Source organism: Vombatus ursinus, unplaced genomic scaffold (genome assembly GCF_900497805.2).
Source record: "Vombatus ursinus unplaced genomic scaffold, bare-nosed wombat genome assembly UNPS02014811.1, whole genome shotgun sequence".
NCBI lineage: Eukaryota > Metazoa > Chordata > Mammalia > Diprotodontia > Vombatidae > Vombatus > Vombatus ursinus.
Window position 1 is genome coordinate 8,475,930 of NW_020954589.1, and position 11,717 is coordinate 8,487,646.

Below are 11,717 nucleotides of genomic sequence, written 5' to 3' on the forward strand. Positions count from 1 at the left end.
GCTCACGCTGAATTCAGTCCAATCACCATCACTCTCAGTCAGCACTGGCTCATGACACACACAGATTGTCTTTCCCAGTCCTTGATGCTGTGTAAACATGAAGTTAATCTTTGTATAAAAGTTAAATTACTAAAACATCTGTTGTATCATCTGTTATGTTTCTCAACATCATTCATTTTGTGTATTATAATTAAAATAACTTGGATTCCAAAAAACTTTAACTTTAGAAAAATTGAAATAACTTGAAAACAGTGAAAAAGTGTTTAAAATTTTCAACTAGCAAAACTTATTGTCCAAAACTGTAAGTGGTGTGAGTTTGATTTTTCTAAGGGGATGGGGATAGAGATTGCTACATAAAATATGGAAAACACTGGGTGAGGCCATAAAGTCTGCCTTGGGTTCCAACCTGTGACAGTCTAATCTGCCTAGCACCTAAAACGTCATGAAACAAGGCCTTTATTGATTGGAAGAGATTCTCTGGGGCTAACCATGGGACCTTGGTCCAGCCAATAGTACATGGGACAGTCAGGAGCTCTCAAGGAAGGGAAGAAGTAGTGCTCTTTGGAGAAGAGAAGAAGGGAAAAGGGTGGCTTCAATCAAGGGTTCAACTAGTCTTCCCCACCCCCCGGGGGGTGGCTGCTCATGCTCAGCTCTCATTCACTTCCTATATTGGAAAGTCTCTGCTTCCAGAGTGACAGCTATAAATGTCCTGGCTGGCACTAGGTGTATCTCCCCTGGGAAGAAGTGAGGAGGGGAAAGAGGGGAAGAAATGAGAGGGGGACTGCCTGGATGGTTATAAAGCCCTGTAGTGGAAAGGTAACCTTGATAAACAATGCCTACATTTGCCTACTCCTTGACAGTTTACAAAGCTCTTTCACACACATTCATTCTCATCTGCTGGTGGGGATGATGATAATAGCAGCAGCAGAAGCAGCAGCAGTTTCCTCTTATTTGTACTTCAGATCTTCAGGTACACTATCTTATTCAGTCCTCTCCAGAACCCTGGGATGTTTTCCAATTATATTTTAATATGGCTCCATCTCTAGTCCCTCAAAAGGAGGGAGAAAAAGCTTAAGATTTCTGGCTCCTGTCATTCTCTACTTTTTTTTTCTTTTTGTTGACTTTTTGGTGGGATAGTAGTTTGTTTGTTTTTTCTTCTTTTTCTTTTCCCTTTATTATTGCCTGGGACAGGATAATTGTCCAGTGAAATCCTAGAAACATTTAAATAGTAGAAGTACCTTGAGAAGATCTTTGGGGTGAAATATCAATAAAGGTGAAATTAAAGCAATTATTAGGAGCTATTTTGCCCAATTATATGCCAATGAAACTGACAATCTAAGTGAAATGGAGGAATATTTACAAAAATATAAATTGTCCAGATTAAGAGAAGAGGAAATAAAATACTTAAATAATTCTGTCTTGAGGGGAGGGGAAAGGAAATTGAACAAGCCATAAATAAGCTCTCTAAGAAAAAAATCACCGGGACAAAAAAAGTCTTACAAGCAAACTGTACCAACCCATTTGAAAAAACAGGTAAAGAAGGAGTCCTACTAAATTGCTTCTATGACACAAATGTGGTCTTGATACTGAAATCAGGGAGAATAAAAATAGAGAAGTAGAACTATAGACTTATTTATTTAATGAATATCAATGCAAAAATTTTAAATAAAATATTGGCAAGGAGATTACAGCAATATATCACAAAGCTTATATATTATGACTAGGTGCAAATTATACCAGGAATATAGGGCTATTTCAACATTAAGAAAATTACAATCATAATTGGCCATTTAAACAACAAAAACAACAAAAAGCATTTTATTATCTCCATAGATGTAGAAAAAGCTTTTGACAAAATACAACACCTATTCGTATTAAAAACATGAAAAGCATAGGAATAAGAGGAACCTTTCTCAAACTGATAAGTAATATCTATCTAAAACTAGGAGCAAGCATTATCCACAATGGGAATAAACTAGAAACTTTCCCAATAAGATCAGGGGTGAAGCAAGGATATCCATTATCACCATAGTTATTTAATATTGTACTAGAAATGCTAGTTGTAGCAACAAGACAAGAAAAAGAAATTGAAGGAATAAAAATAGACAGTGAGGAAATAAAATTATCACTCTAAAGTATGTTTATGTCTTTGTCACTGTGTACTTAAATATCTTCTGTTCTTTTAATAACTTATTTTAATAGAAGAAAATAAATAGCTGTCCTTTGTGTACTCTACACTGGACATTGATTACCTTTCTACATTGTGTTGAGAGAACCTACATATGAAACTAATATAAGGTTTAAGTCAGAAATATCAAACTCAGCCCATGGGCTGTATGTGTCCTGAACAGACTAATGCACCAGAACTAGATTAAAATGAAATTTGGAAATGTTAACAAAATAAATACTCTCAAAAATAATAGGGAAATTAGGAAGAGGGGAGAGTTTTGAGGGCAAAATAATAAGCTCATTTGGGTACATTTTCACTTGAAAGTGTCTATAAGGACATCCAGTTTGGGATGTCTCATAGGCAGCTAGATGTGAGATTGATGGTCAGCAGAAAGGTTGGGCTGGATAAGAAGATCTGATAATCACCAGAATGTCAATGATAATTGAATCTACTGGAGATGAGATCACCAAGTGAAATAGTATAGAGGGAAGAGGGCCCAGGACAGAACCCTATGGGCTAGCTAGTAACCTAGGAAGTTATCAGGTATGACCTAGATGAGGATCTAGCAAAGGAAAATGAGAAGGAACAGTCAGATATGTAGAAGAAGAAGCAGCAAAGAGTGGTGTCATGATAACTAGAGACAAACTAGTATCAAGGAGAAGTGGGTGATCAACAGTGTCAAAGTTTAGAGAAAGGTCAAAAAGGATGGAGTTAGAGAAAAGGCCATTAGATTGTCAATGAAAGGAATGTTACTAAAATGGGAGCCAGCAGTTTCATTTGGACAACAATGTGGGAAGCCAGACTGTAGTGAGTTAAGAAGAGAGTAAGAGGAAAGGAAGTGGAGGTGCCAAATGTACACAGCCTCCTCAATGAGTCTAGCTACAAAAAAGAGGAGAGATTGGGGATGATAGATAGCAGAACTTAATGGATGAAGGGAGCATTTTTTGAGAAGAGAGGAGACATGGACATTTTTGTAGGCAGTAAGGGAGCAGCCAGTAGACAAAGCAGGATAGAAAATAAATGAAAGAGTGGAAATGATGGAGGAAGCAATGTGCGGAAAAAGACAGGAGGGAATGAGATCACTTGTACATGCAGAGGAGTTTGCATTGACAAGGGGAATGCTCACCTCATTATGGGAGACTGGTGTGAAGGCAGAAATAGTGGCTGACAGCATTTGGGAAACTTCAATTGAGAAGGAGATGAGAAGAGGAAGCTCTTAGTGAATGGCCTCAATCATTTTTTTTCCTTTTTTTAAAAATCATTTTCAATGAAATATGAAGCAAGGTTCTCATCTGAAAGAGTCAGGGAGGAGGAACTATGAAAAGTTTGAAGGGGGTTGAAAGAGTCTCTGTGGACAATGGGATTGTGAGTCAATTAGGAAAGTGCAAAAAGATTGCCTAGCAGCAGTGAGAGCCCAGTTAAGGCTAATTAACATGAATTTGTAGTGGATCCAGTCAGCCTGGTTTCATGAGTTTCTCCAGCTTTATTCAACAGCATGTGAGAGAGAGGGAAGACAGCAAATGGTGACACTAATCCAGGGCTAAAGCTTGGCAGAGCAATATTGCTGATAGAATAAAGGAGCAAGGGATTCAAGAGATAGTGTAGAATTGAACTGCTTCACTTTCAAGTCAAGATTTGGAAGGCAGGAAGGTGTAGTCTGTGATAATCAAAACTATTTTCAAAACATGAACTATTATTATTATGAGTCACATGACCCTATCTGATGGACTAATTTGGACATTAGATGAGTTCTGAGATAGGTGCTGACACATAGGAATAACTGGTTAATTTTAGGACCTGAGTATTCATGAGTAAAATGAGGAGAATAACATTTGCATTACCAGAGATATTCAGGCTCATAAGAAACCAGATCTCTTGCTTTGAACCTATGAGCTACAGTGAGACTGTTAGGAAAGAAAGAAGGTAAAGCAAGGGCCCTCATAGGGCAAGCTAATATTTGGGATTAGAAGACCTTTGTTTGCCAGATCCTGACCCCAGCACCCATATATGTAACTCTAGAAGGATGTGGACCCAACAATTGTTCACAGTGGGCAGCTTCAACATCCTTCCAGGAGCCTATATGTGTCAAGTGGGTAGTACCAAAAGGCCAGGGAATCTCTTGATATTAACCAACCATAAGTGTAGGGGAAATCAGAATCACAGAATTTGAGAGTTGTTTGGGCCCTCAGAGGTCAGCTAGTCTAACCAGTGATGTCAAACTCAAATAGAAATTTGTTGTTGTTATCTAGTCATTTTCAGTCATGTCCAACACTTTGTGATCCCATTTGGGGTAGTCTTGGTAAAGATACTAGAATGGTTTTCCATTTCCTTCTCCAACTCATTTTACAAATGAAAAAACTGAGGCAAATAGGGTTAAATGACTTGCCCAGAGTCACACAGCTAGTAAGTGTCTGAGGCCAGATTTCAACTCAGGAAGATGGGTCTTCCTGACTCCAGGCCCTGCACTCTATCTACTGCACCACCTAGCTACCCCCAAATAGAAATGAGAGCCATTAATCTGTACATAAGGACTCCTGCAGGCCACATACTGACTTAGATTTAAAATGAAATGTTACGTGCTTTATTGTATTTTTACCTCTTTTTTAAACATTTCCTAACTACACTATAATCTGGTTCCAAAGCACTCCAGAATATTGCAACCAGTCAGCAGGCTGTGTATTTGACACCTCTGGTCAAACCTATACTTGCATGGAATCCACCCTGTAAGAAACCCCATAAGATTTGGTCACTCAGTTCCTCCAAGGAGTAGTGTGGGGTCCAGAACTAGGGAAAAACCATAAAATACAGTAATAAATGAAAAGCCATAAAACCTTAAACTCTGTGAAAGGTTGAAGTCTGAATATGGTGATCTGTTAAAAATCATAACTTAGATACTGAATCATAACTCAGACACTGAGTCATAACTTCAGATACTGTGACCTATGAAAGCCATGACAAGAATATCATGACCTATACAGGACTGGTACATGATCAATACACAAACTTATGTTGGGGCATAATATTGGCTTAACTCCCAAGCTCATTGCTAAGCAGATACCAAAAATATCCACCAATAAGTAGTAATGCATTCTCTAGCACCTCCTCCTTTTGTCTGTTTTTTATAATTGCACTAGGATTTTGGGAGTTCTTTTGTGGGGATCCACTGAACTGTCTGGCAGCCACCCCAGATTGCACTTGTATGTAAGTAATTATAATGAATAATTAAACTATTATCAATAATCAATCTGGAGATCCTTGGCCTCTTCCTTTGCTATCCGGAAGATCACCCCAAGGTTATGGAGGAGGTATAGGGTTCCCCAGCTAGTGGAATTCCAGACCTTATATCAGGAGCCTCCTGAAACAGCCCCTTCTACTTATGGACACTTACAATTGTTAAGAAGGGGGGGTCTGCAAAGCTAGACTGTGGGGGTCATAGAGCTTATGGATCAGGTAAGTAAAGCAACTCCAGCTCTATGAGAGATGTTTCATATTTCAGTGAACTAATTATTCATCAGAGATAGAAAGGAAAGTTTTTTGTCCTGCTACTTGTAAGCCACAGGGGGACAGGAAGTCTTGTGGGGAGAGAGAAGGTAAGCCCTCCATATACAACCCTCCACAAGTGGATGACTTAGGTAAGAGGAAACTGCTGCACTCAAAGAGGAATGTAGTTCTGCTCCCTCTAAGCTCTTTCCCTACTTCAACCCCAGGGTCCCCAAATCATGTCTGACCATGGTATAAGATGACTTACATCCCAGGGGAGATCATCCACCTGCTTATTATCACAAAATTCTTGGCTTCTAACCTTCTGTTGCAAAAACTATGTCCAAAGCACTCAAAGTATGATGTGAACAACAAATGCCCCAACACAACCCCAAGATCTGACCTGACATATTTTTGTCAAATGTGTTCTCTTCATTATCATGTATCAACTAGGAGATAGTAGGGCTTAAGTCTCTGCCTCCTTCCACTATTTTATGATGGCCTTCCTTGGATCCATTACTAATTGCAATGGGAAACTCCCACACACAGGGATTTTACAACAAGTGCACAAAACTTGGATAGTCTTCAATGAGAAAAAAAACTGCCCAATGCTAAGCTGAGATAGTGATTATAAATGGGAGAGAAATATAAATAATTAAAATATTCCTCTTACTTGAAAAGAAGTATTAGGGCAGAACAAAAGAGGGGAAGTCAAAATTTCCCAGCAGTGGGGATCATTTAAAAGGGGAAAGGAGAGTTGGGGAGGAAAATTATAGGTAGAGAGGGACAAACTGGTTCTAAATGTGTATAGGGTAGGGACCTCCGTAAGGCAGAGAAGGGGAAAGGGCTTTTTTATATTTAGAAACCAGATATTCTCTCCTTCATTGATTCTAAATTCAGACCCTTCTGTCCTTCAGAGGGAAGAAAAGCCCCAATCCTGAGACAGTCTAAAAAGGAGACAAGGCAACAGTCATCTAATGCAGTGGCTATCACCAACAGAGATGAAGCCCCAGGGCCCTGTACTGAGCTTTGAGTAGAGACCACAAAAGCCTTTAGGGAGGCTCCTGCAATGAAAGAAAAGCTAGGAAGCATACACAAGGGTGGAGGAAAATGACAACAAAAAAGAGAATTGAAACTCTTTCAAAGTAGGTACTAAGGGTAAGCCTGTGGCTGATGACCTATCAGCTTCTTTGTGTATAATTCCAGTTACAGGAGGAGTATGTAGCCCGGGCTCTGTCTGAAGCCCTGGAACAAGTCAGAATATACCATGTCAGCAAGTGTACCTGAGCAATACAAACCAAAGAAAAACATCTGCACACTCATCATTTACAATCCACTCTCCCTCCCTAGGGCTCCTTCTCATCTTTGCCTCAGCCCTTCCTGCAATCACAGACTCAGCAGCACAAATAAAGGAATTCTTAGAAGTCTTCAAGCTTTAATTTATTTTCTCCATCATATGGCCAGAATATCTCCACTTTGTCATCCCACCCCCCCTAAATTCCCCACCCAAATATAAAGCTCAACTGAGATTTCAGAGTAAAGTTGAAGATTCAAGAAAAATAATTTGTTGTACATGTTTTTGCAGTAGGAAAAATATCACAGTTCAGTACAACATCAAATGTGAAGGCAGGCTCATTTCCAAAGCCTTTTGGTTTTTATGACTGGTTGTCTCTCTACAAAGTGAGAAAGGTAGAAAGAAAGAAGGCAGAGGTGGGAAGCCTTAGGTAATGGAGTGAGAGCACTAATGATGCTTCCCTGGGGTTTGGCCAGTAAAGTACAGTGATAACCACAGGGGCCAATGCTTCAGAGAAAAGCAGAGGTCAACAGGAATAAAACAGGAATTAGAGACTCAAATATCCTTCTTCTCTTTCTCAAGGCAATTCTCTCAAGCTGAAAAAAGAAAGACAGGTTAAGGGGGACCCTCAAAGTCACCTCTGGCCTCAAGCTTCTCATCATTCTGAAAAGCCTGCCTCACCACCCATCCAATCCTCATCCAACGACTCACATACCCATCCTCTTTGCTTGGCCCCTTTACACCAGTCCCTCTCCACTTCTAAGGTCCCCAGCATCTCACCTTTGGCTACGAGAGAGACATCTGACCCCTGTGCAGTGTCATTGCCTAGAGACAAAGGACGGAAACAACCTAGGCAGGGACATATTTAACAGAACAGTGACATGGAAGGAGAAGAGGAAACTGAGGAAAGCCTCTCCTCTGACTTCTCATTTCTCATGTCCCAAAGATACCATGGGTTGGCCCCTTCTTTCTACCCTCCATGTCAACCTTTCACTTACCAGCAACCTGAACATAGTTCCCTCCTTTTCAACCTGGAAAAGAAAAAAAATTCCAGGGGAGAGTCCAGGAGAGGAGACCATACTAAGGCACCAGAAGGTCACTGATTTGTCTTGGACACACAATAAATTACAAGACTCCACACCAAACTCCGCCTCAGTCCAGCAGGATCCAACAGGAAGAGAGAAAAGAGACACCACAAATGGGCACTTCACAACCTCAGGTCCTGCATCAGTAGGTTTCCAAGTCTGGTCTCCAACCCCCAGCTGGGGACACCCAATTCCTTTGGCAGAAATCCCCATATTCATTTCTGATATGAGTCTGAAGCAGTTGCCCACTCAGCCAGACTGTTATACCACTGCAAAGCATTTTCCGGAAAAATATTTTCTATTTACAGGTTTGTTTATCTAAAATTTTAGGGTCTATCTAATAGTCTCTTATATGGGAAAGAGAGAACTTGGGGACAAAAAGACAAGCTTCCAGTTCAGGGGAAGCCAGAATCTCCACTGTGCCTGCTGCCTAATGTGACCCCCTTCCTGTGTCTTGCCTACCTGGATTCCTGTTCCACCAGATCACAACTCCAGCAATGACTTCAATGAGGAGGAGGATAATAGCAATGATGCCCACAATGATCCAAGTGGGAGAGGCCTGTGGCTCTAAAGTGGAAAAGGAAAATGAAAGACCTGATCCCTCTCTGACCTGAGATTTACTAACTCCTTCCCCAACCTCCCCCCCCCCCCCCCCCCGCCGGTAACTCCACATCCCTCTGCACTTTCTGGGAGGTGGGGGATGACCTTTTCCCTAACTCCTCCTCTCTGTCCTTACCCCATTTCAGGCAGACAGTCCCTCATGCTGAACTTGACAGGTATATTTCCCTTCCTGGCCCGAGGCGATCCTCACAGCTGCCCACTTCTGGAAGGTCCCATCTCCTGCTGTCCTGGTCTCAATGAGCACCGTCTCCTAAAGCTGTTCCTCCCCATCCCTCAGCCAAGTCAGAGAGATCTCTGCAGGGTAAAAGTCCTGGGCCCGGCATTGCAGGGTCACCTGCCCATCGTGGGTTGTGTGACGGGTCACTTGGGAAGAAGGTGGGTCTGAGGGCAAAGGTTAGAGGCTTTTCCAGGGTCTCCCTTTCCTCCCTCCCCTCTAGGGGCACAAGGACAGACTGGGCGACGGGGAACAACACACAATCCGAGCCCTGAGGTCCATGGGGTCGCCGAAGTCAGGAACGCGGGGCTGAGGCTCCAGGGGAGGTGGAGAAGGGCCGGCTAGAGGCCTTGAGTGCCACGTACACTCGATCAGGGACCGGCGGTACCTGCCTTCTTCAGAGCCTCCTTTCCGATCTCCAGGTAATTATGCAACCACTGCACGCACTTCTCCTCCAGATAGGCTTTTTTTCTCTCCACGAAGCCCTGCTCAGTCTCCCACTTGGGCTTGGCGTTCACAGCCTAGGGCACCGACGCAGTCCATGTATAGGTATCCGTGTCCAGGGTGAGGTGGTCGTACCCATCGTAGGCGTATTGTAGAAATCCGCTCTTGAAGGTGAGATCGGGGGAAACTTCGCAGCCGTACATGCGCTGGAGGGAGTGGACCCCTGCCCCGGCCCCAGCCCCAGGGTCAGCACCGACAGATTTTCCCCCCCAACCAATGATTCCACGACCCACCCAAGACCTGGGTTAGCACTGGAAGTAAGCAGTTCCTTTAGCCTTGGGAGGCTCCCCCACCCCGTGTCCCCAGTGGGGCCCGCAGGTGACCGTGGGATGGTGATTTGTGACCCCGGGGTCCCATGTCACACACCGCCCTCGCTCTGGTTGTAGCAGCCGCGCAAGGTCTCCAGGCCCACTCGGTAATCCTGTGCTGTCACCTTCATTTTCCACGTCTCCCACTCCCAATAGTCTTGATCCATCTGGTCCATCTTGTTCATCCACGGCGCCCGCGGCTCCATCCTCTGACTCTCGCTGTCGCTGTCGAAGCGCACTAACTTCTGATCATCCACGTAGCTCATTGAGATGAACCGCAGCTTCCCGATCTCGGGCTGGTACACGGCGGCGTCAAAATATCTCAGAGAGTGAGAGCCTGAGACGTGGGGACCCGGACCCAGACTTAGGGCAGTGACCGAGTAGCCCCGACTCCGGTGGCCCACCATCTACCGACAAGCCCGGGGTGTGACTCCAGACTCCGAACCGCAACGACTCGAGACGCCTCCTCACCCCTGGTATCCCAGCCCCTTTGAGATCAGCAAAACGCCTTCCCTGACAAGCCACGCAGGTCGTAGTCACCCATCTCCTAGACCTAGACGCTGCCCCCTCTCTGCCCGCTCCCACCTCTGGTCGGGGTCCTGGGTCTCTCATACTCCTCACCCTCAGCCTTCCACTTTGTGTCCTCACCTGCCCCTAGCCTCATCCCACCCGCTACTACGATCCTCTACAAAGCTGCTACTGGTTCTCTATCCTCGCCGTTGAATACCGGGGGTTCCCAGACAGCTCTGCTCCCTTCTTAACGCCTCCAGGACGTCGCATTCATTCTCCCTTCTGGCACCTCTGCCCCATGTCCTCACACCCACCTATCAATCCAGTCACACACTAAACTAAGGTCCCAAACTAAGGGACACCCCACCCCACTCACACACACCCTCCTGCCAAAGCCCAGCTAAGGGATAGAAGGCTACTGGTCCCTAAGTCACACACACGCTTAAGTCATTCATCGCTTCTTCCTTTCACCACCACCTTGACTTCGCCTAAGATTAAGGAGCTGGTTCCCGGAAAATTCACTGTGGGCTGGTGTTGGAAGAGTTTTCTATAGCAAAACCCCAGGCAGCCATTTAATATTATTCTCTACTTATCTGCCCAGGTCTCTGTCAGGACCAGGCACCTCAACAAAAAGAGAGAGAGTATGTAACGCTCCATGGTCAAAAAGCAGATGAAGCACAAGATTACGGAAATCAATTTACACTGGGTTTATAGAAGAAGAATCCTTAAGTTCTGGTTGGTTTCACAGAGTCTCTGCCACCCAATAGAAAATGTAAGATAAAAAACGTCATTGGTGAATGGGCAGAATGAAGGTTAGGAAACCAAAACTGAAATTAACACAGAGGAAATTCCCAGCTTTATAGATTTTCCAACTTTCTGTGTTATTCACAGAGTAGCCTCTAATTCTAGGTAGTGCCTGAGTCTCCCTCACTCCCATTATCACTCCAGGAACACACAGCTCTTGTGCTTCCGTCTTGAATCAGATAAAAATAAGGTCACAGCCCTCAACCCTCCTCTGCTGGCTTTCCAACCTCCAGCCCTCCTCAGCGTGACCCTTTCCTCTCCTTAGAAGTTAGGAAGAAAATGTCCCTACACAAAATTGTGGAGGGGTGTGTTGCCACCTCCATTTGAATGACATCCGTCCCAGCTGTGACTCAGGCAAGTCTTGTTAACCTCCCTAGACTTTGTAGATAACCAAACAAGGGACCCAACAATAAAGAGTAAATCAGAGTCCAATAAATGTAATTCAGAATCAGAGTAGAAGACTTTGTCTCACTGTAAAAGGGGCAGGAATGGGGCACAGTGGATAAAGTCCAGTGTCTGGACTCAGAAAGACCTGAGTTCAAATCCAGACCTCAGACATTTACTAGCTGTGTGACCCTGGGTAAGTCACTTAACCCTGTTTGCATCTGTTTCCTCATCTGAAAAATGAGCTGGAGGAGAAAATGGCAAACCACTCCAAATTCTTTGGTAAGAAAACCCCAAATGCATTCAAGAAGAGTCAGACACAACTCAATAATAACAAATGGAA

General features: G+C 43.7%; 1 pseudogene; it reads right to left on the reverse strand.

The window, feature by feature from the left end:
- Positions 1-7,148: 7,148 nt before the first annotated feature.
- Positions 7,149-11,423, reverse strand: LOC114053395 (annotated as a pseudogene).
- Between the last annotated feature and the right edge of the window lie 294 nt (positions 11,424-11,717).